This window comes from Lissotriton vulgaris, chromosome 10, assembly GCF_964263255.1.
Source record: "Lissotriton vulgaris chromosome 10, aLisVul1.2, whole genome shotgun sequence".
Classification (NCBI taxonomy): Eukaryota; Metazoa; Chordata; class Amphibia; order Caudata; family Salamandridae; genus Lissotriton; species Lissotriton vulgaris.
In genome coordinates, this window is record NC_141698.1 from 457,870,571 (window position 1) to 457,898,046 (window position 27,476).

The window sequence follows — 27,476 nt, forward strand, 5'->3', positions numbered from 1 at the left end:
GGCTACTGTGCTCTTTGTCAAGACAAGCCAGAGACGGTGCCACATTTTCTTTTTGAATGCCCGGACTACGGTCGCCCCAGATCACGTTGGCTCGGTCCCATCTGTAGAGAACTGGGTACTCGTCAGCACTCCGTTGCACTCCGGATCCTCTTAACTAACACAGCCCCTCCCATTGTTTGTGCTGTCGCTAAGTTTTTAAAATGGGCTTGGTTGATTAGAATTAGAAGACTGTCCATATCAATTTAATTCTCTTTTTATCTAATTTATGCTGACCTAATGCGTTTTATCTTTTTACTAAATGTACAGTCTTACTTTTTTCGACATGCTGTTTTTATCTTTTGTACTGCTTTTATGATATGTGCATATCGAAATAAAGCATCAATCAATCAGTATGGCAATTGTAGCTTTCTCCTGGGGAGGGGTAACTGGCCAAAAGAAGGTTGTAGTTAGTTCAGACCTCCCAGTGGATTGTTTGTTGGGCAATGATTTGGAGTCATCACAATGGTCAGAAGTGGAGCAGAGGACTCACCTGGAAATGTTAGGCTTGCCAGCACATGTGTTTGCTGTGACCAGGTCACAGGCCAGGAAATGCCCCACTGAACAGGTGCTGGATCCTGGAACAATGGACCAGACACCTTCCAAGAAAAAGAGCAGTAGGGTTAAGGCTGTGCCTTCCCCCTTGCCCCAGGTTGTGGATCAAGTCTCAGAGGAGGCTGACCTACAGGAATTGCGGGAAACTGAGCCTAGAGAGTTTGAACTTGATCAAGTTGAATTCTTGGGTTCAGGGGGACCCTCAAGGGAAGACCTGGGGAAGGACCAGTTAGACTGCCCTTCTCTTGAACCCCTCAGACAGCAGGCTGCTGCTGAGGCTGCTGGGAACGCCACAGGTACCCACAAGGTATACTGGGAAGATGGACTCCTGTACACTGAGTCAAGAGACCCCAAGCCTGGCATGACCAGGAGGCTGGTTGTACCCTTGTCTCAGAGAGGTTTCCTACTTACCTTGGCCCATGAGATTCCCTTAGCAGGTCACTTAGGCCAGACAAAGACTTGGGACAGGCTTGTCTCACACTTTCACTGGCCTCACATGAATGAGGATACCAAGGAGTTTTGTCGCTCCTGTGTCACTTGCCAAGCCAGTGGTAAGTCAGGTGGCACAACAAAGGCCCCCCTTATACCAATGCCTGTGGTCGGGGTGCCCTTTGAAAGAGTGGGGATTGACATTGTTGGTCCAATGGAACCCCAGACAGCATCAGGGCACAAGTTTATACTGGTGGTAGTGGATCATGCCACCAGGTATCCTGAAGCTATTCCACTTAGGACCACCACAGCACCTGTGGTGGCAAGGGCCCTAGTTGGAGTGTTCTCCAGAGTGGGCTTCCCTAAGGAGGTTGTCTCTGACAGAGGTGCAAACTTCATGTCAAGCTACTTAACTGCTATGTGGAAGGAGTGTGGTGTCAATTACAAATTCACTACACCCTATCACCCACAATGCAATGGGCTTGTTGAAAGGTTCAACAGGACCCTAAAAGGGATGATTCATGGACTACCTGAAACCCTCAGGCGTAGATGGGATGTCTTGATGCCCTGCCTTCTGTTTGCTTACAGAGAGGTCCCACAAAAGGGGGTTGGCTACAGCCCTTTTGAACTTTTGTATGGGCATCCTGTGAGAGGCCCCTTGTGTTTGGTGAAGGAAGGATGGGAGAGACCTCTCAAAAAGCCTGCAACCAACATAATGGACTATGTACTTGGTCTCCGCTCCAGGATGGCTGAGTATATGGAGAAGGCATCTGAAAACCTTAAGGCCAGTCAAGAACTTCAAAAAGCTTGGCATGACCAAAAGGCTGTCCTGACTGTTTACCAGCCTGGACAGAAGGTGTGGGTGTTGGAGCCAGTGGCCCCAGCAGCACTCAAAGACAAATGGTCTGGGCCCCACACAATTCTTGAGCAAAAGGGAGAGGTCACCTACCTGGTGGACCTTGGAACTCCCAGGAGTCCCCAGAGGGTACTCCATGTCAACAGGCTCAAAGCATATGTCGACAGGAAGGACATGAGCTTGCTCATGGCCATAGATGGGGGACAGGAGGAAGAGAGTGACCCTCTCCCAGACCTGCTCACTCAGAATCCTGATGATGGGTCAGTAGATGGTGTTGTCTTTTGTGGCAGCATCTCTGAACATCAGCAGAAAGACTGTAAACAGGTTCTTCAGTCTTTCAGACATATGTTCTCTCTGACACCCAGTCAGACCAATTGGTGCACCCATGAGGTTGACACTGGTGACAGCCTGCCAGTTAAGAGTAAAATCTACAGGCAGCCTGATCATGTTAGAGACTGCATAAAAACTGAAGTGCAGAAAATGTTGGAATTGGGAGTCATTGAACCCTCAGATAGCCCTTGGGCTAGTCCAGTAGTTCTAGTGCCAAAGCCTCACACCCAAGATGGTAAGAGAGAGATGAGGTTTTGCGTAGACTACAGGGGTCTCAATGCAGTCACTAAGACTGATGCCCATCCAATACCAAGGGCAGATGAACTTATAGATAGATTGGCTTCTGCCAACTACTTAAGTACATTTGACTTAACAGCTGGGTATTGGCAAATTAGGTTAGCTGAGGATGCCAAGCCCAAGACAGCATTTTCAACCCCTGGTGGGCATTATCAATTTGTGGTAATGCCCTTTGGTCTGAAAAATGCACCTGCCACCTTCCAAAGGTTGGTGAATCAAGTCCTTACTGGGCTGGATGACTTCTGTGCAGCATATCTAGATGATATTGCTGTCTTTAGCTCCACCTGGGAGGATCACCTGGTCCACCTGAGGAAAGTGTTAGAGGCTCTGCAAGCAGCAGGCCTCACTATCAAGGCCACCAAGTGCCAGATAGGGCAGACACAGGTTGTATACCTGGGCCACCTTGTAGGTGGAGGCCAGGTTCAGCCACTGGAGAGCAAAATACAGTCAATCAGGGACTGGGCTCCTCCAACCACCCAGACTCAGGTTCGAGCTTTCTTGGGCCTGACTGGATACTACAGAAAGTTTGTCAGGAACTATGGTTCAATTGTGACACCATTAAATGAACTGACAAGTAAGAAAATGCCAAAAAAGGTTCAGTGGACAGCAGGCTGTCAAAAAGCATTCGATGACCTAAAGCAGGCCATGTGCACAGCACCTATCCTTAAGAGTCCAGACTACTCCAAACCATTCATTGTCCAAACAGATGCTTCTGAGTTGGGTGTGGGAGCTGTTCTTTCTCAACTGAATTTTGATGGTCAGGATCAGCCCATTGCTTTTATAAGCAGAAGGCTAACCCCCAGAGAGAAGAATTGGTCAGCTATTGAGAGGGAGGCCTTTGCTGTGGTTTGGGCCCTGAAGAAGCTGAGGCCATACTTGTTTGGCACTCACTTCAAGATTCAGACCGACCATAAGCCCCTCTTGTGGCTAAATCAGATGAAGGGTGAAAACCCCAAACTGCTTAGGTGGTCCATTTCCCTACAGGGGATGGACTTTACAGTGGAACATAGACCTGGTACTGATCATGGCAATGCCGATGGGCTCTCCAGATATTTCCACTTAGAACAAGAAGACTCACCTGGTCAAGGTTAGCTTATTGTCCCAAAGTTTGGGGGGGGGGGGTCATGTAGGAGAGTAGGGTCTGCAATCCTATGATCACCCAGATTTTTTGCTTTTGTTTCACTGGTTTACGACTTTCTCTGGCTGTGGGCCTGCCAATCAGACCCACAGCCTGGCTGTTCTCTTTCTAAATTACCTCATGTACCCTAGGTGCATCTACCAATTGGTACTGGGCCACCTTATCAGACCCTGTAACTCAGGGCATAGGTGTACCCAGGGCTGCCAGGGGCTGCAGCATGTATTATGCCACCCCTGGCTGGCCTCCTAAATTTGACACAACTGGCTGCATGACAGCTGGGGCAAAGTCGTGTAATCACCCTTTGCTGTAGGTGTAGTATACCTATACCTAACCCTAAAATGGACACACAGATTCCTATCAGTCACTCCTATGGCAGGCCTTGACAATCCTGAAGGCAGAGTGCTTGGAATCGTGTGAGATGGTGCTCTGGCATGAGCTGAGCCTGTCTGCAGCTTGCGGAACCAAGTCCTAATAGCTGTTCCATGATATCGCATACCATATACTCTTAAGTGCATTATAATCCTCGCGGTTAAATGCTATCTTTGGTATTGCTTTATCAAAACATGTCGAGTAAGGTGTCATACGAATTGGAATACTAACCCCTCGCCAATTCTGGCGACAGGGTTAGCATTCCACCCTTCTAGAGGGACACGACATGTATGTAACTGTGAACCCCGGTTAAAGTTAACTGAAGCCTCAGCTCCACAAAATGGATGCTGCCACCACAGACACGAGTCTGACCTCCTGCTGCTGGGAGTCCTTCCAGCGAGGGAGGCCTGGACAAAGGGTTTCCTGTCCGGGGCGGTGCTAGCACAGTCCCAGACATGGTTTTGTGTATCCTGGGTAGGCAGGGCTTTTCAGGAAGGTGACTGCTGAGTGGCACCCCGGTGCTCACTACGCATAGGCCAGTCAGAACCAGTTCCAGGGGCACACCAGCCCCTGGCCTGGGGAAGTCCAGCAGGGGAGAGGGGTGTAACCACCCCCCTCCTGGTCCCACCCATAGGCAGGACCTAGTCACCGGGTCAGCCCCCTTTTTTAGTATAAAGATAGGAGCGGGCCCCCTGTTCAAATTAGATCATCTTTGGAATCAAGATACCACTTTCTTCGAAAGGACTTCACAATTTCTTCTTCAAGATTCTCCCTTGTGGCTAAGGAGTAGTCACCCTGCATCAAGCGGGCACCATCCTAAAGAACACTGCGGTCTGCTGCAAGTCCTTCATCACGAATCCGACGACCCAGCTCGACGAGACCCGGCTTCCCTGGCACCTCTGACCTCTACTCACCTCTACAGCCAAGCTGAGAACCGTGAGTGCGACGAGACCTCGAGGGACCGACGATCGCCAAGACTGCACGACATCTTTACTGCAAGCCCACCGTGTCCTCCACTGGTGAGTGCTTTGGGGTCCGAGAAGCCCCGACCCTGCGCAGCTCCAGCACCCAAGGTCAGCCTCCCTGCATCTCCACGATCTGCGTGGGGCCCTTCTGCTGTTTGCTGTGCACCGCGTTGTTTGGCTACTAGCCGGCTGGCTTGTGGCCTTCTGAACGACGCCCAACGACTTCACGACTGCTGGTCTGGTTGCTCCAGACTGGCCCTTGCTTCCTTCTTGAAGAGAGGCACCCCGGACCCTCCTGGTCCACTCCAGACGCCATTTTGAGTCCACCGCGTGGGCTTGAATTTGTCAAGGCTTTGTTGCCCAATCCTGGGTCCAGCGACGCCGACAGCTTCTATCTTCGTGGGACAGCTCGATCCTCCATCCTGGTCGCCGACAACGCCTCCTGGTCCGTGAGATCTTCGAGCTCAAGCGTCACCCACTCACCTTGTCGAGGTGGCTACCATCCGGTGCCCTCCTGGTGCCCACTGACTACTGGCTAGTAGTCTCGAACTTGGTCCCCTCTGCTTTCAGGTGTCATCTATCTTCGAGATCCAGGCTTGGATCCAACTGAACTTTCTTCACTGGTCACCGGCCAGCATCTTTTCTTCCGGCTCCTGGTCCGTCTACGAGGATTCCCGACGTCTTTTCAGACCTATGCAGCTGCAGCCCCTGGGCTAGGTAACTTCGGCATTTCGGTGCCCCAGCATAGCCTCACTATCCAAGGGTCAGAATCTACTTTCGTTTTCTCCCTACCAGGTCGGGTTCGCCCGAGAACACTAACTTTCTACTTCCTAGCTACCATAGACTTTTGTCCGCATCTCGCGTGAGAGTGCACACACTGCACCCGAGTCCCCTAGGCCTCCTAGAAGTAATCTAACGATTCCCTAGTCAAGTCCTAGCGATTCCAAAAGCTATTAGTACTGTACTTACCTGCTAGGAATTTCACATTCCACTTTCAGAGTATATGGTTTTCCGTGCCCCTCGGGCATTTGTATATACTGTGCTAACTTAAGTATTTTTGTAAGAGTTTTGGTTTGTGCTTAGTACCCTGTCCTCATAAAGAGTACAGGGCTGTTGTGATCTTTAATAAATAACTGTTTATTTTCATAACACTTGTGTGGTGTCCTTTCACTTGGTGTTCAAGGGGTATATGTGTGGTAAACAGCTGGCTTAACACGCCCTCTCGAGTCTTTAGCCTTAGACTGCTCGTATCCATGCTACTAGGATAGCTGGTCTATAAGGTTGACTTACAACCAATCATCAATAAGGGTTGCTGGACTGATACATAGTGTTCACTAGAATAGTGAGCACTGCATATTAGGCCACCTTCTCACAGAGAGTCCTGAGGAAGGTGAATTGCGGGATCCTGAGGGGGGGGTGCCCTCTCATGCTTCTCATAGTATTTTACAGGCTCCAGTGGTCCAGAGGCAACTGCAAGGGAGAAGAGAGCACGGCCCATCGGGTAGGGCGCCTCGCAGACCGGATGCATTGTCCTCGGTGCCACGGGCGGAGCCATCGAGAGCTGTCTCTCTGTTGCCAGGTGAGCTAACGGCCCCACAGGCCAAACCTGTTATGGTGTCTGTGGGTACCGGTGGTGAAAATGATGTGGTCATTGGTGATGGCCGTCTGGTCAAAGGTCGTTATGTAAAAGACACTGCAGTGGGCACTGATGAAGTGATGGATGTAATGGATAAAGGGGAAAGTGGTGTTATGGCTGGTGCTTCCAGCAGCGTTATGGCTGGTGCTTCCAGCAAAGTTACAGACAAAGTGGACAGTGGTGTTATGGCTGGTGCTTCCAGCAACGTTATGGCTGGTGCTTCCAGCAAAGTTACAGACAAAGTGGACAGTGGTGTTATGGCTGGTGCTTCCAGCAATGTTAAAGAGCCAGTGGCCAGTAAGGAGTTGGAAATCAAAAAATTACCATACATGGGGGTTACGAAACCTCTGGGTGCTCATCTAATGCTAAGTACCAAAGAACGTATTTGGAATGGTGAGTATGTGGAGCTCCTTAAGCTTCTACACCGGGAAGTCCGGTCTAAGGAAGGGTCCAAAGAGGAGGAATTTGAGCTGGCTAAACGCCCTAAAGTGCCTTTGAATATCGAGAACTGGACAGCTGCGTTCTTGATTTATGCTAGTGTATATTGCGAAAAGTTCCCTGAGCGCAGCGTGTCCCTTTTTAAATACATGGACGTGATTCGTAAGGCTCAGATCACTGGGGGTGGTTTTGCCTGGTCTCAATATGACGAGGAATTTAGGGCCAGGATGGCTTGGGACCCCGAGGCGAAATGGGGTGAGCTCGATATGGATTTATGGCAACACACAATGGGGTCAGCAGCTGGGGGGAAGACCATTTTTACGGCCAGTGGTCTACCGCTAGTGTACCGGCCCTTTCAGGGGAAGCCCACCCGGGGAGGGGTGGGGGCCACTACAACCATGCCATCGGGATCTGGTTTCTGTTGGGAATTTAATGGGGGCTCCTGCACAAGAGAGTACTGTAAATTCAAACATGAATGCTCTGGTTGCGGAAGGAAACACCCGTTGTCCAAATGCTGGGACAATCAGCCATCAGGGAGCCAGCAGGGTAAGCAGTCGGGTTCAGGAAATTCCAATACGTACTCACAGTTTTCAGGGGGTCGGGGATCCAGAGGTGCTAAGGGTGCTGGGTCCAAGGGCTCGTACACCAGTTAAATTGGACAGGCTGCGGATTGCCTTACAAGGTTACGATGATGAGTCTGCAAAACTTAAATTATTAGAAGGTTTTCAGTTTGGTTTCCGGCTAGGTTACCTAGGATCTCGGGAACGGAGGTGGTCTGCCAATCTAAAATCGGCTTCTGAACACGCCGCAGTGGTCCAAGACAAACTTACTAAAGAGGTACAGGAGGGAAGGATGGCTGGCCCGTTCCAAGATTGGCCGATCCTTAATTTGATTGTTTCACCGGTTGGTGTAGTCCCGAAGAAAGAGTCGGGCAGTTTAGACTCATTCAACACTTATCGTGGCCTGAGGGGTCGTCTGTTAATGATTTTATTGACCCGGAGGCGGTGTCGGTCTCCTACTCTTCGGTTGACGTGGCCATGTCACTTGTTGTGACCACGGGCGCAGCCGCTGAGATGGCCAAATGTGATATCAAGTCTGCTTTCAGGCTGTTGCCTGTCCACCCGGACGATTGGTGCCTGCTGGGTATACAATTCGCAGGTAATTGGTACGTGGACAAGGCTCTACCGATGGGCTGTTCAATATCATGTGCTCTGTTCGAGTGTTTCAGCACTTTTCTGCAATGGTACTTTTCCCATCAGTCCGGTCATTCCCTGGTGACACATTACCTTGATGACTTTTTCTTTGTCGGATCCCCGGGCTCCGCGGAGTGCCAGAACGCTCTGGACACGTTCCATGGGCTCATGGAGGATCTGGGAGTTCCTCTAGCTCCTGAAAAGACAGTGGGCCCTACTACGGTCCTTTCCTTTTTGGGTATTGAAATTGATTCTGTACTTATGTCGGCTCGCCTGCCCGAAGACAAAAGGGTCAACATGGTGCAACTGCTGGAGTTAATGTTGTCAAAGAGGAAAGTGCTGGTGAAAGAGATTCAAGTGCTTTTGGGTCATCTGAATTTTGCTTGCAGAGTTGTGAGAACGGGCAGGACCTTTTGTAGAAGACTGGGCAGGGCTTTAGCAGGTCATCACTTGCCCCACCATCGTGTGCGTTTGTCTGCTGGTGTCAAAGAGGACTTGAGAATGTGGAAGTTTTTCCTGAATTCTTTCAATGGTGTTCCCTTGGTCAGAGACGTTGATTTTCAGTGGGACGTGCAAATGTTTTCAGATGCGGCTGGCAGTGATGGTTTTGGGGTCTTCTGGAATGGTAAATGGTGTGCGGAACGTTGGCCGGATGAATGGTTGAATGGTGGTCGCAGCATCACTTTCTTGGAATTGTTCCCTCTATTGGTTGCCTTGACCCTGTGGGGGGAGGAATTGGCGCACAAGAAGGTGCTGTTTCGTGTGGATAACATGGCTGTTGTAGAGATAGTGAACCGACAGTCTGCCAGAGACGAACAGGTGTTAAAACTTATGAGAGTTTTCGTTCTGGGTTGTTTGAAACACGACATTCATTTTCGTGCCTTACACATTCCTGGCGTGGACAATGACATTGCGGATGCTCTGTCTCGTTCACAGTGGGGGAGATTCCGTGGACTGGCGAGGGACGCAGACAGATCCCCGACTCCGATGCCGACTCATCTGTGGCGCGTAGGCGAGGTCGGGTCGTACAATTGGTGGTAGGTTCTTTGTCTGTGTCTACGCGTTCTGCTTATTCCTTGGCTTGGAGGGAATTCCTGGAATCTGGTGCTGTCAGAAGGGAGGATCTGTCTCGGCGGTCGGACGATGTGGTCAATTTTATACTGGACCTCATGGACAAGGGCCTAACCAAAGTAACTATCGCTGGGAAGCTAGCGGGTATTGCTTTTATGGGAAAGTTGTTGTGGGGTTACCCCCCGTCAGCGGGTGAGATAGGCAGGAGGATGCTTGAGGGCTGGGCCAGGGAGCAAGGGCATGTTGGTAGATCCAGGGCTCCCCTCTCTTGGCAAGTGCTTGCCAGATTAATCACAGTCCTGCCTTTGGTATGTTCGGATGATTTTGAGGCATGTGTCTTCTCAATGCTCATGGCTTTTATGTTTTTTGGAGCTTTAAGGGTCTCGGAGTTGTTGGGGTCCAAACATAAGAGTGGTTTATATTGGAAGGACGTTTTTTGTTATGATGAGGGTGTCCATGTCTGGTTGTCCAGCTCTAAAACTGATCAGACGGGTAAGGGAAAAGGTGTGTGGTTACAGGCGCGTGCTCCAAAGCTCACTTGCCCTTTACTGCTGGCGCGGCGCTGGCGTTCATTATGTGGGGGTGGTGATGAGGCTCTTGTTTTCCAACATATTACTGGCACCCCTGTCACAACTTATCAGTTAAGGATGATTTTACGCAAAGCCCTACAACACATTGGTCTCAATAGCAATCTATATGGGACTCATTCTTTCCGAATAGGTGCAGCCACTGAGGCCTTTCACAGAGGTTGGACTGAGAGGGATATTATGCGGTTGGGGCGTTGGTCTTCTACTTGTTTCCAGCGCTATGTGAGGAGCTCGGCTGAGGAAGCGCAGGCGTCCTCCTCTTAGTCATGTTTTCTAATTGTCTTTTCTTTTTCAGGATCCGTTGCTGGACCTCGCTCCTCAGTGGTAACGGTCTGGATAGTGGGGCATTCCTTCGTAAAGTGGGCCAGAGTCCAGGCGGCACGAAGCTACTTTGGAGAACAACTTGGTTTTAATGATCGAATGTTTAACGTTGTATGGAAGGGTAAAGGTGGGATGCTCTGGAGAGAGTTAATCCCTTGTTTGAACAATAACATGGTGGGCGGTTTATGCCCGGATATTTTGGTTATTCATTTGGGAGAAAATGATCTTTGTGCCACGGAAGGTGTTGTTTTACTGCGTGCTATGAAACGGGATTTAGGCCTCATCAAGGAGCTTTGGTCTGGGTGCCATGTTTTTTGGACGGAGTTGAGACCGCGCAGGACATGGAGAGGAGCTGTGAACCCCAGGGCTGTCGATCGGGCCAGGAAGAAGGTAAATTCAGAGGTGTCTCGTTGCTGCAGGGGATTTGGTTTCAGCAGGATCTCGCACAGGGATATTAAATTTGAGACAGTTGAGTTTTTTCGGGATGATGGAGTCCATTTGTCACGGGTGGGCATGGATCTTTATCTATTGGAGCTTCGTGAGGTGTTAGCACGGGCATTGGCTATGCAGCGTTGATCCCCCTACCTTTTTTCTTTTCGCTTCGCGTGTTGGGGGGCAGAAAGGGAGGCGTTGTGTGTCCCCCCACCACACGCCTACCTTTCTGGGTGGCGGTGTTTTTGTGTATCAGTACGGTTTTAGGCAGATTGTTGGTTGAATTTTCGATAGAGTATTTCTTTGACTGGGGCCGGGGTATGTTGGTCATGGTTTGACCGTTCAGTTTGGTAAAGGGGGTATCTGCAGGAGTGCAGGGTCAGGCAGGGTCGATGATTACGGAGGGCATGACCAATGTTATTTCAGTTGTGGTTTGACGAATAAAGTTTTAATGATGACGTATGTTTTATCTATGACGAAATGTTTATTGATGACGTGATGTTTTATTGATGACGTAATGTATAATGATGTTATAATGTTTATTGATGTATTGTGGGGAGGGCCCAAATATGTTAGGGGTGGGGGTTGGTGGCCTGTGTGGTTAGTTATTTATTTATTTAGCGAGGTTTAGTTTTGTAAGGCGTTGCCAAGGTTTGTATTGTAATGTGCACCTGTTTCCTAATAAAGCGGCCTTTTACACACACAAACAATTTTTGGTCTACTTTTCTCTCACCCCTCGCCCTCCCTCCCAAGGGGGGCTTGGGGGAGGGAGCCGACCGACGGGAGGTCTCCTCCCCCGGGCGGTTTGGGAGGGCTGCGAGGGGTTCTTTCCAGAAGTTGCCAGAATGTTCTAGTTTTTGGGCTGGTCTAGTAGGACCAGCCAGCCCAAGTATAAATTCCCCCTTTCCCGCTAACCGCCACCATTTTAGGTTTGGTGACCTGGTGGCTAGGTGCTTTAGCTTTTTGTCCCTCCCTCCCTCCCTATTTTTCCTTAGTTTTTCTTCCCCTCGCTCCCTCGTTTTTTGCTCCATTTTGGGGTCTCCTGTTCATTTTTCTTTTTCAAAAGGCTGTTTTTCCTGGGTTACCGGTGTGCAGGGGTTTTGCTTGTACTTGTATTTGTCGCTAGGAGCAGGTGCTGTGCGGTGTTTTTGTGTATCAGTACGGTTTTAGGCAGATTGTTGGTTGAATTTTCGATAGAGTATTTCTTTGACTGGGGCCGGGGTATGTTGGTCATGGTTTGACCGTTCAGTTTGGTAAAGGGGGTATCTGCAGGAGTGCAGGGTCAGGCAGGGTCGATGATTACGGAGGGCATGACCAATGTTATTTCAGTTGTGGTTTGACGAATAAAGTTTTAATGATGACGTATGTTTTATCTATGACGAAATGTTTATTGATGACGTAATGTTTTATTGATGACGTAATGTATAATGATGTTATAATGTTTATTGATGTATTGTGGGGTGGGCCCAAATATGTTAGGGGTGGGGGTTGGGGGCCTGTGTGGTTAGTTATTTATTTATTTAGCGAGGTTTAGTTTTGTAAGGCGTTGCCAAGGTTTGTATTGTAATGTGCACCTGTTTCCTAATAAAGCGGCCTTTTACACACACAAACAATTTTTGGTCTACTTTTCTCTCACCCCTCGCCCTCCCTCCCAAGTTATATATGGGACATTAACGAATCAGAAACAGTAAGGCCTACTGTACTTGGTTATTTACACTACTCACAGGTCTCACCATGCACCTCCTACATTAAACCATATGGTTGAACATATTAATGAAGCTACATTCCCTGGGGGCAATGGCCTCTATCAGATACTTATAATTTGATTTAAAAAAAGGAGTCACTGCCGTTGTGGCATGTGGCACTTAACATTCCAGCATGTACCACCCGCCAGGTTTTTGTACTGCGGGGTCCGTGTAGTATAGAGTTTATTACATACTCTGTTAAATATTTTCCCTGACCTTTTCATCAATATGTCAGCTTCGTTCCCCTCCGCCCCTCCCGGACTCCTCCTTCGATTTAGCGCCTGGACGGAGGCCAGGACGGTATAAATATCTCCCCTGCGCTGACAGGACGGGCCCCAGGCTGCCTCGGTGACTCCAGGCCTCTGAAGCGCACATCTCCGGGCCCGCACCTGGCCTGTGGAGCATCAATCCCGACCGCCTCTCTGGAGCGGGTGGGCGTTGCCGCCGCCCTGCTGTCCTCATGGGTGGACAGATGGCACTCTGACAGATTGCCACTTGACCCCCGCTGGGAGCTTGCCACCTCGACTTCTGAGAAGCCAGAAACCACGGAATCTGAGAGAGACCCTCGGGTAGCGCCTGGAACAGAAACCGGGTCCGACTGGGAGGAGAAGCGCGGGTGGCTGTTTATTTTGAAAGGTTGAGAACATGATCAGCGTCTTCACTTGAGAAGTCCTCAGGGCGTCGAGAGCTGGTGTGTTTTTGGGCACCCACCGGGACAAAGGGGCAAACGGTTTAATATTTCCGGTAAGAAATATTGTTGTTCACTTATGTTTCTTTAATCTTTCTATTCGTGTTGTTTTTTTCTATTCATGTTTCCAAGAGGTGGACACTGAACTAAAACTCGTGATCGAATGACTATGACAAAGACATGGTAAAAAGAAATAATGCGTGTCTTAGGGAAAGTCGTGAGTTGCGGGACATGCCGTCACGGCTGACTCTGAATTTCATTCGCCCACCTTAAATATCAGATTTGCTGAACTGAGTAATGATAGTACTCATTTTTTTTAAACATAATTCCATTTGTCGTGCATACTTTCCAAAAAGTCACTGTAAAACTAATTTATTTTGCATGGTATCAACTTTGAGTGTCCTATTTTTTACTGCTCAGTTTTATCTGGCGACCTCTGGTGAAGGACCTTTCATTTTTAGCGCTGTGAAGTTAGTGCAATAGAGTGATTATTGCAAAATGACCCCCCCCCCACCCCCAACGCACAGAATATGGTGAGGCGCTACTGAAGGGATGGGTGGGGGGGGGGATGTCTGCGCGTGCGCCGCAGAGTCTCCAGCGCCCTGTGTTACGCACCAGGTGTAATAATTGGTTCACTATTCTTTTTAATTGTATGGTAGTTGTGTATAGGGCTTACCATGGTAGTTGCATCTATATAAAGGCGTTGAAATCAAAGGAAAGATGGTTACGCTTTACACCCTCACGATTCATCCTTCAGAAGCTCTAAGGTCGCTCGCAATGCGAACCCTACAAAATGAAGTTAACCCCTGCCATCACTGTGAGCTTTTATTGAGTCTCTCCATTCAGTTGATAGCGTTTTCACTCTCCCGTCTTTTATATTTATATATATTCCTCATCATATTCTTTGCCCTGTGTTGCTACTTCGCTGTTCATCTGTTTTGCTACGCGCACCGCCCACTCCTCACCGGTCTCCTTTTGGCGATTTATATATATTATGTATAGTAAATGCAAATAAAACAGGGGGTTTACATTGTATCTCTCTGTTTTATTTGCATATAGCTCCTTGCACGGACGTTACAGGGGTTCTAAGCGCAGTGTTTGCCAAGAATGACGCAGTTAGTTTAGTTGGTTATGCCTGATTCAAACTCCAGGCTTCATGGTTGCAGGAGTCAAAGATCTCATTCTCAACTCTTATAACACAGAATCACATGTATGCAGGACTCACTGCAACAGATATGCAATTCGAGGGGTTTTAAGCACGTGTTCATGCTCTCAACTCGATTGCAAGTATTTTGTCAATTTCACAAAGCCGAAGGGTGAAGTTAGCCCCTTAATTTGCAAGTTGCCCACAGTAAGTAATTAATGCACTGAGCATTTTGACCTTCAGTACTCCAGTGTTGCACTCCCGGATGCGGATCACATTATTTTACGTAGCCCTGGCCCCTGTTGTAGCGGAACAGTTACCCCAACAGCGGCAGCTTTGGATCTTAAAATGAGAGCATGGATCCCGCTGTATAACAAGCATTTACAATGCAACGGTCTCGCCTTTGCAAAAGTTAGAGCTATTGGCATTGTTAATTTTTATTTATGTGTTGGGCTTGAAAAATGGCACTGTCATTTACAATGCGAATAGCTTAATCTCTCGCAAATGTCACACACAAACACACAGACCCACACAGAGCCCCCCATCACACCCAGAGCCCTATACACACAAGTCAAGTCAAGTCAAGTCAAAAGATTTGTATAGCGCGCTACATACCCAGAGGGTCTCAAGGCGCTTGAAGAAGGGTGGGGAGTTACTTGTCGAATATCCACGTTTTGAGTTGCTTTCTGAATGCTAGGTGGTTCTGAGTAAGGCGAAGGTGAGTGGGAAGTGAGTTCCAAGTTTTAGCTGCTAGGTAGGAGAAGGATCTACCTCCCATGGTGGTTTTGTTGATGCGAGGTACAGTGGCAAGGGCTTGGTTGGAGGATCGTAGCTGGCGGGAGGGGGTGTAGAAGGATAGTCGTGTGTTGAGGCATTCGGGTCCGATTTCGTAGAGTGCTTTGTGTGCGTGGGTTAGGAGCCGGAAAGTGATCCTCTTATTGACGGGGAGCCAGTGGAGGTTTTTCAGGTGATCAGAGATGTGTTCTTTACGCGGGATGTCTAATATGAGCCTGGCTGAGGCGTTCTGGATGCGTTGTAGTTTTTTCTGGAGTTTTGCGGTGGTGCCGGCGTAGAGGGTGTTTCCGTAGTCCAGTCGGCTCGTGACCAGAGCGTGGGTGACTGTTTTTCTAGTTTCGGTAGGGATCCAGCGAAATGTTTTTTTGAGCATGCGAAGAATGTTGAAGCAAGATGAAGAAACGGCGTTGACTTGTCTGTTCATCGAGAGTGAGGAATCCAGGATGACGCCCAGGTTCCGTGCGTGGTCCGTCGGGATGGGTGCTTTTCCAAGGGCCTCTGGCCACCAAGAGTCGTCCCAGGCGGAGGGGGAGGTACCTAAGATGAGGACTTCTGTTTTGTCTGAGTTCAGTTTCAGACGGCTGTGCTTCATCCATTCGGCTACTTCTTTCATTCCTTCGTGTAGGTTGGTTTTGGCCGTGTTAGGGTCTCTGGTGAGTGATAGGATCAGTTGAGTGTCGTCGGCGTAGGAGATGATGTTGAGGTTATGTTGGCGTGCGATGGCCGCGAGGGGGCTCATGTAAACGTTGAAGAGGGTGGGACTGAGTGAGGACCCTTGAGGTACGCCGCAGATGACTTCAGTAGCCTCTGACTTGAATGGTGGAAGGCGGACTCTCTGGGTTCTTCCGGAGAGGAACGAGGTGATCCATTCCAGTGCTTTTCCTTGTATTCCGATGTTTTTGAGGCGCTGTAGAAGGGTGCTATGGCAGACTGAGTCGAAGGCTGCGGAGAGGTCGAGGAGGATGAGGGCGACTGTGTCTCCATTGTCCAGTAGAGTTCGAATGTCGTCTGTTGCTGCGATGAGGGCGGTTTCGGTGCTGTGCTTGGCTCGGAAGCCGGACTGTGAGGAGTCGAGGGATTTGTTGGTTTCGAGGAATGCGGCGAGCTGGTTGTTGACAGCTTTCTCAATGACTTTGGCCGGGAATGGAAGGAGTAAGATAGGGCGATAGTTTTTGAGTTCGGTGGGGTCAGCTGTGGGTTTCTTCAGGAGGGCGCTGAGTTCGGCATGTTTCCAGCTTTCCGGGAAGGTTGCGGAGTTGAGGGAGCAGTTGATGACGTCTCGGAGGTGCGGTGCAATAATGGAGTCTGCTTTGTTAAAGATGTGGTGAGGGCAAGGGTCTGTGGGGGATCCTGAGTGGATAGAGTTCATCAGACGGATGGTGTCCTCAGTGGAGATTGGCTTCCAGTCATTGAGGATGTTCAGGGGGGGTGGGGGTTCTGCAGGGGATTGGGTCACAAACAGAGCAAAACACACACACAGAGTGCCACACACACACACACACACACACCCACACACACACACACACACAGAGGGTCACACACACACACACACACAGCACCACACACACACACACACAGAGCGCCACACACACACACCACCACACACACAGCACCACACACACATACAGCACCACACACAGCGCCACACACACAGAGCGCCACACAGCGCCACACACACAGAGCGTCACACACACACAGAGAACACCACATACACACACAGAGCGCCACACACACACACAGAGCGCCACACACACACACACGCAGAGCGCCACACACACAGCACGCCACACACACACACAGCGCCACACACACACACACAGTGCGCCACACACACACACACAGCGCGCCACACACACACAGCACACCACACACACACAGAGCAACACACACACACACACACACACAGAGCGCCACACACACACCCAGAGCGCCACACACACACACCCTGAGCGCCACACACACACAGAGCTCCACACACAAACACACAGAGCGCCACACACACACACACACAGAGTGCCACACACACAGAGCGCCACACACACACACACACACACACAGCGCCACACACACACACTGCCCAGGTCCTATGCAAGATCATAACCCAACCCACGCGGGACTTGCAAAGGGAGCTGAGGTCCCATTGTGACACAGTGATGGCCACGCATGGTGTAGTCAACCCCTCGATGGCCTGCAGTACCAGACTGCACCATGCAGCTGCCCAGAGTGCACCCTGCAGCTGGGACAATGGCAGGCTGCCGACCCCCCCAACTAGATGCCGACCAGTTTTTATAAGCAACTTACCGAGCCCGGACATGTTGCGGACGGCGGTGGAGTAAGGGTGTCCCAGAGAACCCCCCCCCCGCTTCTAAAAGGTCCGATTGATGCCGATCCACCTCTAATGGGAACCGCTGAGAACCAAATGCTCACCCGCCGAAGCGGTCTGGGGAGGGGGGTGGTGGTGAGGGGCTGTGGGACCCATTGCGAATCCGCCAAATGGTCTGGGTGGGAGGGGGTGATGGAGGCTATCCAAACCAAGGCCAGCACGCCACCCCCCTCTACTCGCCACCCGCTCAGGCCACGCTGCACCCGGCAGCAAGCTCCCCCCTCGTGGGCCTCAGCGCAAGCTAACAATGGAAGCCACGGTTCTTGCGCATTTGGGAGCCTGCAGTGGATAGGATGGCGGGGGTTTATTGGACTAATCACGCAAAACCCACTGTGGAACACTGGGCTGAAATACCGCAAATCGTTTTAAGCGGCTCTGCAACACGCCCAACACCATCCTTTCTCCACAGACCCAGAACACGCCCTTCTCAAGCCTCGGTCGGACCCATGCTGAAACAATTGCGGACAGACACACCGCAGCAGGGAACATTGGTCCGACTTAAACTGTGACGCTTGGGCCCCGGATGGACTACCTCGGGCTTCCGGTGCCCGTAGGATATTAAAAGGTCGCGCCCTGAGCCCCCCACTCACACGTGCACGGAGTAACCCTCTTCGCTACATGCGGAATGTGAGCCTCCGCCTCCCTTGCGGCCCTGTGCCCTCCGACCTGACGACATGGAGCGAGAAAGTCTGGAGGCTAGGAAATGGGCTGCCGTGGCAGAGCAACACTCGAGTCAATCCCGTAGCTGCCGCAAAGCTCGCCGTCCCCTCCACCACCACGTCGCAACAGGTGGCACAAGCCGGCCAACGGTCAGGAATGTGCTCGCCATAGCAGATCGGTAATGCACTGCACTCAGGCCGGGGCTATCGTCATCCTCCAGGATGCGTACCCTCGGTGTCTGCTACTCCAAACCCCACCGATGCAGCTAACACAGCCTGCGCAACCAGAGCTATGCCCGTACTGCAACACCCAACCCTCAACCTCGGGGGCATCTCTGGTCTCCCTCTCCACACGGGAGACCAGCAAGGCACGGGGCGGCTTCTTAGCCTCCTGGAACACTCCTCTTCGGGCGGGGCTCTCTCCCGCTCATGGGAGCCCCGGGGACTCTGGCCTGGCTTCTCCTCTCCGGTGCCGGGACGTCCTGGGAGGCGGGGTAGGCTCCCGTCCTCGCTTTCATCGGCAACTTCCTCTTTGTTGTGAGGCAACGCCCAGGACTGGGACCAATCCCAGCGCGGCAGCCTCGTGACGACAGCAGCAGCCCAGCCGGGGATTCCTGGGCCAGCGGCGGTGAGTTTATCGGGGCAAAATGAGGGGTAGGCACCCTCTTTAAGGCAAAGTCCCTGGCGGGGTGGGCACCCGCTAGGGGTATCGGAATAGTGGCAAGGTCCCTGGCGGGGTGGGCACCTGCTAGGGATAAAAACAAGCAAAATGGTGGCAGCAGCTGCGGATAAGCCCCGTCCTTTTCAGACTGGGGGGCGTGTTTTTTGTTGAGTGACTGAAGACGTCATTGAGAGAAAGGACAGCAAAAAACACGCCCCTCAATCCGAAATGGACGGGGCTTAAAGTTACTGACACAGCTCTTCTCCAATGGCTGGTGGCCGTTTAGGAAGCAAGCCAATGGAGAAGAGCTAGCTCGTTTACCTCCCTACTCTAGAAACATAAAATCTCGGGAGCGAGACTGCGCAGCAGCCTACGCAGGCCGAGACCTAAAAATGGCATACTCTTTTGCTGTCGAGGTGCTGGGTGGTGCATGTAGCTGTGGGACATCGGTGTGCCAGCCCTCTATGTTTTTAAATGCTGTTCTGTATTGTAGGAAAGCACTAAAAAACCTTGACATGGTGCTTTTCGACTTTTATTGTAATTATGATTTTACGTGACCTACCTTTAATACACAGAAATGTATGATGGACTGGCCCTGTGAAAGACAAAACATTCTTCCTTTCACACACGCAGGAACACATACTCTTACGCTCCCATATGTCACCCTCGCTCCTCCCCGCATGATCACCAACTGCAACATTCTCTCAAAACAGGCACTGCCTGGGCGTAAGCTGTACACTGCAACATTCTCTCAAAACAAACACAGCCTGGGCGGAAGCCATACGTACTCATGTACAAACGTGCACCCCTTCCCCCATGGGCATCGACAGAGCAAGATTCATTCAGGCTCAGCTTCAGCATGGAAAGCAGTGAGCTCCTAGGGCGCACAGGTCCAGGGCAGCATGGAAGGCAGCGAGCTCCTAGCGAACACAGGTCCAGGGCAGCATGGAAAGCAGCAAGCTCATGGCGTGCACAGGTCCAGGGCAGCATGGAAAGCAGCTAGCACCTCACACGCACCCAGGTCCAGGGCAGCATGGAAAGCAGCGAGCTCCCGGAGCGTACAGGTCCAGAGCAGCATGGAAGGCAGTGAGCTCCTGGCACACACACAGGTCCAGGCCAGCATGGAAAGCAGTTAGCTCTGAGCAGGCAAGCAGGTCCAGGGCAGCATGGGAAGCAGCTAGCGTGCACAGGTTCATGGCAGCATGGAAAGCAGCAAGCTCCTGGCTCGCACAGGTCCAGGGCAGCATGGAAGGCAGCAAGCTCCTGACGCACACACAGGTCCAGGGCGGCATAAAAAGCAGCAAACTCCTACCACCCAAGCAGACCCAGGGCAGCATGGAAAGCATCAAGCTCCTGGTGTGCACAGCTCCAGGTCAGCATGGATAGCAGTGAGCTCCTGGCGTGCACAGGTCCAGGGCAACATTGAAAGCAACGAGCAGCGAGCTCCTGGCCTGCACTGGTCCAGAGCAGCCTGGAAGGCATCAAGCTCTTGGCACGCACAGGTTAAGAGCAGCCTGGAAGGCAGCGAGCTCCTGGCGTACTCACTGGTCCAGGGCAGCATGGAAAGCAGCTAGCTCCTCGCACACAAGCAAGTCCAGGGCAGCATGGAAAGCAGCTAGCTTGAACAGGTCCAAGACAGCATGGAAAGTAGCTAGCGTGCACAGGTCCAGAGCAGCATGGAAAGCAGCAAGCTCCTGTGTGCACAGGTCCAGAGCAGCAAGCTCCTGGCGCACATGTACAGGGCAGCATGAAAAGCAGCGAGCTCCTAGTGCACATGCCCAGGGCAGCATGGAAAGCAGCTAGCTCTTGGCATGCACAGATCCAGGGCAGCATGGAAAGCAGCTAGCTCCTGGCTCGCACTGGTCCAGGGCAACATGGCAAGCAGTGAGCTCCTGGCAGGCACAGGTCCAGAGCAGCATGGAAGGCAGCAAGCTCCTGGCGCACACACAGGTACAGGGCAGCATGGAAAGCAATGAGCTTCTGGTGCGCACAAGTCCAGGGCAGCATGGAAAGCAGTGAGCTCCTGGCATGCACAGGTCCAGAGCAGCATGGAAGGCAGCGAGGTCCTGGCATACACACTGGTCCAGGGCAGCATGGAAAGCAGTTAGCACCTAGCATGCAAGCAAGTCCAGGGCAGCATGGAAAGCAGCTAGCGCGCACAGATCCAGGGCAGCATGGAAGGCAGCAAGCTCCTGGCGCACACGTACAGGGCAGCAGGAAAAGCAGCAAGCTCCTAGCACACAAGCAGGCCCAGGGCAGCATGGAAAGCAGGTAGCTCTTGGAATGCACAGGTCCAGGGCAGCATGGAAAGCAGCTAGCTCCTAGCGTGCACTGGTCCAGGCCAGCATGGCAAGCAGTGAGCTCCTGGCAGGCACAGGTCCAGAGCAGCATGGAAGGCAGCAAGCTCATGGCGCACACACAGGTCCAGGGCAGCATAGAAAGCAATGAGCTTCTGGTGCGCACAGGTCCAGGGCAGCATGGAAAGCAGCGAGCTCCTGGCGCACACACAGGTCCAGGGTAGCATGGAAAGCAGCGAGCTCCTGGCGCATACATAGTTCTAGGACAGCATGGAAAGGAGCAAGCTCGTGGCACGCACTCAGATCCAGGACCACATGGAAAGCAGCAAGCTCCTGGCACACACACAGGTCCAGGGTAGCATTGAAAGCAGCGAACTCCTGGCACACACACAGGTCCAGGGTAGCATTGAAAGCAGCGAGCTCCTGGCGCACTTCAAGTCCAGTGTAGCATTGAAAGCAGCGAGTTCCTGGCGTACACATAGGTCCAGGGTAGCATGAAAAGCAGCGAGCTCCTGGTGCGCACACAGATCCAGGACAGCATCGAAAGCAGAAAGCTCCTGGCACACACTCAGATCCAGGACAGCATGGAAAGCAGCGAGCTCCTGGCGCACACACAGTGCCAGGACAGCATGGAAAGGAGCAAGCTCCTAGCGTGCACTTAGATCCAGGGCAGCATGGAAAGCAGCGAGTTCCTGGCACACACTCAGATCCAGGACAGCATGGAAAGCAGCGAGCTCCTGGCATGCACTCAGATCCAGGACAGCATGGAGAGCAGCCTGCTCCTGGCAAGCACACAGATCCAGGACAGCATGGAAAGCAGCAAGCTCCTGGCACACACTCAGATCCAGGACAGCATGGAAAGCAGCAAGCTCCTGGCACACACACAGGTCCAGGGTAGCATAGAAAACAGCGAGCTCCTGGCACACCCAAAGTCCAGGGTAGCATTGAAAGCAGCGAGCTCCTGGCACACACATAGGTCCAGGGTAGCATGAAAAGCAGTGAGCTCCTGGTGCACACACATGTCTAGGGCAGCATAGGAAACAGAAAGGGGCATATGAGACCTTTTCTGTTGGTCCCGGGGTACTCAGTGGTTACTGATTGACATAAACAACTGCACTCAACAAACTCTATGTACTATAGCTTTGAAACATGTATGTTTTTTTATTTTACATAGAAATAAATGACAGCTAAAATTAGTCCTATCTCTTATTCTTCCTCTCTACCCTAACCTGCACATCCATCCATTGATATGTACCTAGGAGCATGTAGGAAAGTAGGATCCGCTTTATGGTTACCCCCACTTTTAGCTTGATGTGATGCTGTTTCTGACTAGTCTGACTGGGATCCTGCTAATCAGGACCCCAGTCTCCGTGCTTTCTCCTCTAAATCGGTTTTGTTAAGTACTTAGGTACATCCCAATTTGAACAGTGGTGCAACCTTATGAGTCCCTAGTATATGGTACTTAGGTACCCAGGGCATAGGTACAACAGGGTTTCCCTATGGGCTGAAGCATGTATTATGCCACCCATGGGAGACCACTCAATTTGTAACTACAGGCCTGCCATTGCAGAAAGGACTTCTCCCCGAACAAGAAAAAGGAATATAGAGAGGATATCAAAATCTACAAGCTCTAAATTAAAAAATCCCAGGCCTCTTACTTAGAGGAAAAAATCTCCTCAGCAGCTAACTCCCCAGTGAAACATTTAGAATTGTATAGAAATTACTGAGAGCCCCTTCTCTCCCCGGTACTCCCTTAGCTACGGACCAATGTTGCAACGAACTTTCAGAATATTTTCATAACAAAATTCAAACGATCTACGGATCCTTTGCCCCAACCGATTGTTACACTATCCCTCATCCTGAGTATTCCTACACAGGGATTAAGGAACACTCTCAAAAAACCTTCCCCTTAATGAACTATTAATCACTTCAGACCATCTCTGTACTCGTTAAGAGGGGGTCGCTCAGAGACCAGACCCACCTAAGATTTTGAACCAGGTGGCAGAGTCAGTTGGTCCAGTCATTCTGGATTTGATCAACTCCTCCATCTCTGCCGGGGTGGTCCCCCCCCTATGGAAAAAAGCCATTGTCAAATCCCTTTTGAAAAAATAGCCTGGACCCAGACTGTCTGGGCAACTACCGACCTATCTCGCTCCTCCCAGGAATTAGCAACATACTCGAAAAGCATGTCAATTTGGCACTTTCTGCTCATCTGGAATCTAATAATTTTCTCCATCCCTCTCAAACTGGCTTTTGCCCCCGCCAAGGTACAGAAATGGCTCTATTAGCAGTCGTGGAAGCATCCAGAGAGATTTTCGTTGCAGGAAGCCCCTCTGCCATGATTCTTTTAGATCTCAGTGCGGCCGTTGACACGGTCAACCACCTAATTCTGCTCCAACGACATAGAAATTTGTGTGTTTCCGGAGTAGCCTTAACCTGGCTGCAATCCTTTCTGGAGGGAAGATCTTTCCAGGTGTTCGAGGGTGAGGCCACCTCGAAATCCTGGCCCCTCCACTGCGGGGTTCCTCAGGGATCTTCCCTGAGCCCCACACTTTTTAACACTTACACCTCTTGCGGACATTGTCCTTTCCAATGGGGTGAACATTGTGACCTATGCTGATGACACCCAACTGGCTGTTGCGCTTAACCACTCAGACAGGGCCTCCACCTGCCTCTGTACCTGCCTTGAAGATGTAGCCAAGTGAATGAAACACTCTTATCTAAAATCAAAAGCTCATGCTCCTTGGCAATCCTTTTCTTTTTAAGGCAGACATTATGTGGCCAGCCTCAATGGGCTCGGCACCTGTCCCCAAGTCAGAGATAAAAAACCTGGGCTTTTGGCTGGATTCAGGCCTTAGCTTTAAAGTCCAGGCCAGAAAGGTGGTGGCCTCTTGCTTTGACATCATAAGGATGCTGCGTAAAGTGCTTCCTCTGCTCCCCTTTCAGGCAAGAAAGCTCATGGTCCAGGTGCTTATTCTTCCACACCTGGACTACGGCAATACCTTATACCCTGAAGCCCCGAGTTCGGTTCTTGCCAAACTTCAACTAGTACAGAACTGCGCCTTAAGGATCCTCATGGGGACTCACAGCAGGCAGTCTGCAAAACCCACCATGAAAGCTCTCCATTAGCTCCCCGTCCGGGAAAGAGTCTACTTTAAGGCCCTATGCATTACGCACAAGCTGATAGGAGGGAAAGGACCAGAGATTCTCTCCCCTATGGTCAAGCCCCATCGAGCTAATAGGTGACTGTGCTAAGATGAGCAATACCTGGCAGTCGTCCCCAGAATTAAGAGAGTTAGAAGTGATGGCCGGCTATTCTCATATAATGCTGCCAAACTATGGAACTCCCTTCTTCTTCAGTTACAAAGGGAACCCAATCACCTGGCCTTCCGTAAGCTGATGAAAACATGGCTCTTTCCTAAGTGATTCTTTGAAGCTATTGTTATTCCCCATCACTGGGATGCCTACGGGTAGCTATGCACTCTATAAATGCTGCTTAATTAATTAATTAATTCATTCATTCATTAATTCAATCATTGCAGCCTGTGTAAGCTGGTGTTAGCCCCACTTATGAAAGATATAGGTTTTTCTATATTTAAGATCACTGCACTTAAAACCTATAAGTAACCCCTACAGCAGGCCTTTGCAATCCTGAAGGCAGGGTGCTTGGCTCTAAGCATGAGGGTGCCCCTGCATGAGCAGGACACCCGTATGAACTACGGAGTCCATTCTCCTGAGTTATGAGTGAGGCAGCCATATGACTTATAGAGGGCCACTGCGCCATTACCCGGTGACCATCTCAAAACTGGCTGCAATAAATCCTATCATGTTTGGTATCAAACATGTTGGAATCATACTCCCACACCTTAAACGGTGTGGGAGGTATGATTCCAAGCACTGGAAAGACCCCTGTTAGGCCCTCAGTACTCCTGGTACCAGTGTTCCAGACCTGGACAGCAAGCAAGGGCTGCTGCCTGCCAGAGACACGTTTCTGCCCTCCTGCTGCTGAGCTAAGCACGGGCACGGGAAGGCAGAACAATAGGTATCCTTTTACAGTGAGCTTTGAACACCTCCCAGACAGGATTCAATGTATTGGAGCAAGGTGGGAACACTTGCCAGCGCCACATAGTCTGCATGCAGGGCACACTTGATGCCCTCCATGCATAGTCCAATTCAAGCCAGTTCAGGGAGCCGTTGGCTCTTTCTCTGGCGCAAAACTTGTCAAAGAACAGGGGAGGATCCTCCCATTGACCAGCCCATCCTTTGGGAGGGACCCCTGAATCATCCCAACCCTTTCCTTAGGGTATTTAAGGGCTTACCTGTGGGTGGGTCCCTAGATTCATTGTGGAACAAGATTAATTTCTGACACCACTTCATCTTCGATCTTCTGGGCACTCTGGACTTCGCTGGACTTAGCTCTGGGCATCAAGGCTGCAACTAGGATGGCTCCTGCTACTCCTGATCTCATCGCTCTGCTTGTCTGCAGCAATGTCCGTGCCTGTGCACCATACAGGAACATCCCAAGACCTGTGGCGGCATCCAAGACACCTGAAGGAATCTCTCTTGAAGTGAAGGAGTCACTTCCCCGTATCTGCAGGCACCACAACTAAGCTGACTGGTCTGCTGATCCTGTGCTCCCACAGACTCTGAAAGGCTCAGCAACACAGGTGGTAGTTCTTCACATCCCTAGAGTCCTGCCCTGTCCTCTCACCAAGTTTGAGACAAGTATCCCTCATTGGAGCTGCAGTACCCCTTTGCACTGCGTCGGTTTGCAGTTACAAAGGGTTGTTGGCTTCCTTCCACCAAAATATTCAGGCTCCAAGTAGCTCCAACCTCCAGCATCTCTGGTGATCAAGATCTTCATCCTCACCACATCTATTGCACCGTGGGCTTGCATCTTTGGTGAGCTGCTCGAGATCCTCTTGCGACTCCAGTGCCTCCAGCCTGTGGGTCCTCTTGAGGGTCATCTTCATATTCTCAAGCCTCCCCTGATTGCTCGGGCCTGCCTTTACTCTCCTGCTTGTGGTGAGTCTCCTGGACGTTACTGGTCCCGACATTGCACCATTCTCCACTTCCATGTTGGTTGCAGTTGCCAAGGCTTGTTGGTGCTCCTGCCGGACACTGACCCCTCAACTCTCGACATCCTATGTGGGACAGCTCGTATACAGCTCCTGGTCTATCACAGCATTGTCTGTTCCACACAGCTGCAGTTCTAAGGTCACCGTCAGCTCCCCTGCAGCACTGACAATGGTGGGCATTCGTCTTCCATGCCTCCTGGTCACTCCTGAGTGGCATAGCCTCTGTCCCCTCTGCTTGCAGGTTCTTCACAGCTTGAATCCACCTTTGGGTTCCACCGGACACTTTCACCTTCTCCAGCAGCAGCATCTTTCTGAAGTCCTCCATTGGAATTGACGGCGGTTTCCAACGCCACTTCACACCTACGCACCCAGTGTCCGTGGTGTAGGTATCCTGGTTCCTAGGGTATCCTTGGTTGGGGTGACTCTCCAACCTTCTGTCTTCCATGGGTTTTCTTCAGAGTCCATTGGGAAGAGTCCCTATTCTTTAAAATTGCAACTGCGCCTTACCTATTGACTTGTATTGATCACCGAGTCGTGTTCCCAATTAGCACAAGACCTCTGTGGGGCTCCTTGTTACTTACCTCGGGTGGCTCCTTGGATCCCTGACAATTCTATGTCTTCTGGGTACAGTCTTGACTAGAGTCGTGGTTCGCATTCACTAATTTAGTATATGGTTTGGTCCCCCCCGATGACCACTGTGTATCACGTGCTTCTCACCTGTTTCTATTAAAAAGTATTGTGTGCATTGTGTGTATCTCCGGCTACGAGATACCTGTATGTGTTAGTGAGTGGTATATAATAAATACATATTTTTATAAATATACTGTGTGGTTCGTTTTTACCTAATCTATATCAATAAGATTATGTTCTGGTAAAAGAAACTGCTTTAACCTCCTTCTGGACTAAGCCTGAAGGCTGCTCTCCACAGCTACAATTTAGAGAGCTTTCTAAGGGTGTCTAAGAGCACTAAAATCAGCGTAAGGTTTGTCTGAATTGGTGCACGGTGCCCACTTCCATAAGTCTGCATCATATACCAAGCTAGCTTCTCACATTGCACACTATATAAATCCCTTTACGTCCATACATACAAAGTGCTCTTAGAGAGTTATTGGCTTAGATATATGACTCTAAAGATAATTATAGCTCTTGGGAGGGGGGGGGGGCAGTCTTATCCCGCTCCCAAAGGTAATGAGGGCAACAACCATTCCATCCTTGGCTTATAGTATCAAAATCTTGCTGAGAAGAGATGGCAAGCTTCTAAATAGGCTGGTCACCAAGATTGATAAGACTGCTCTTCGACTGCTGAGATCCTCCTCAGCTGCCTAGATCTAGCTGGAATTCGGCCTTTTCGACCAGCGGGTGGCCGGGGCAGG

General features: G+C 50.8%; 1 protein-coding gene across 2 annotated transcripts in view; it reads left to right on the plus strand.

Annotated features, from left to right (window-relative positions):
* The first annotated feature begins 12,753 nt into the window (after nt 1-12,753).
* Nucleotides 12,754-27,476, plus strand: part of MSS51 (MSS51 mitochondrial translational activator) — a 455,682-nt gene continuing 440,959 nt past the window's right edge. The window contains exon 1 of one of the 2 annotated variants that reach the window (XM_086941321.1): nt 12,754-13,142. The gene's annotated coding sequence lies outside the window, so the exon portion shown is untranslated. The remainder of the gene's footprint in view (nt 13,143-27,476) is intronic. The other variant, XM_086941323.1, reaches the window with a different exon arrangement.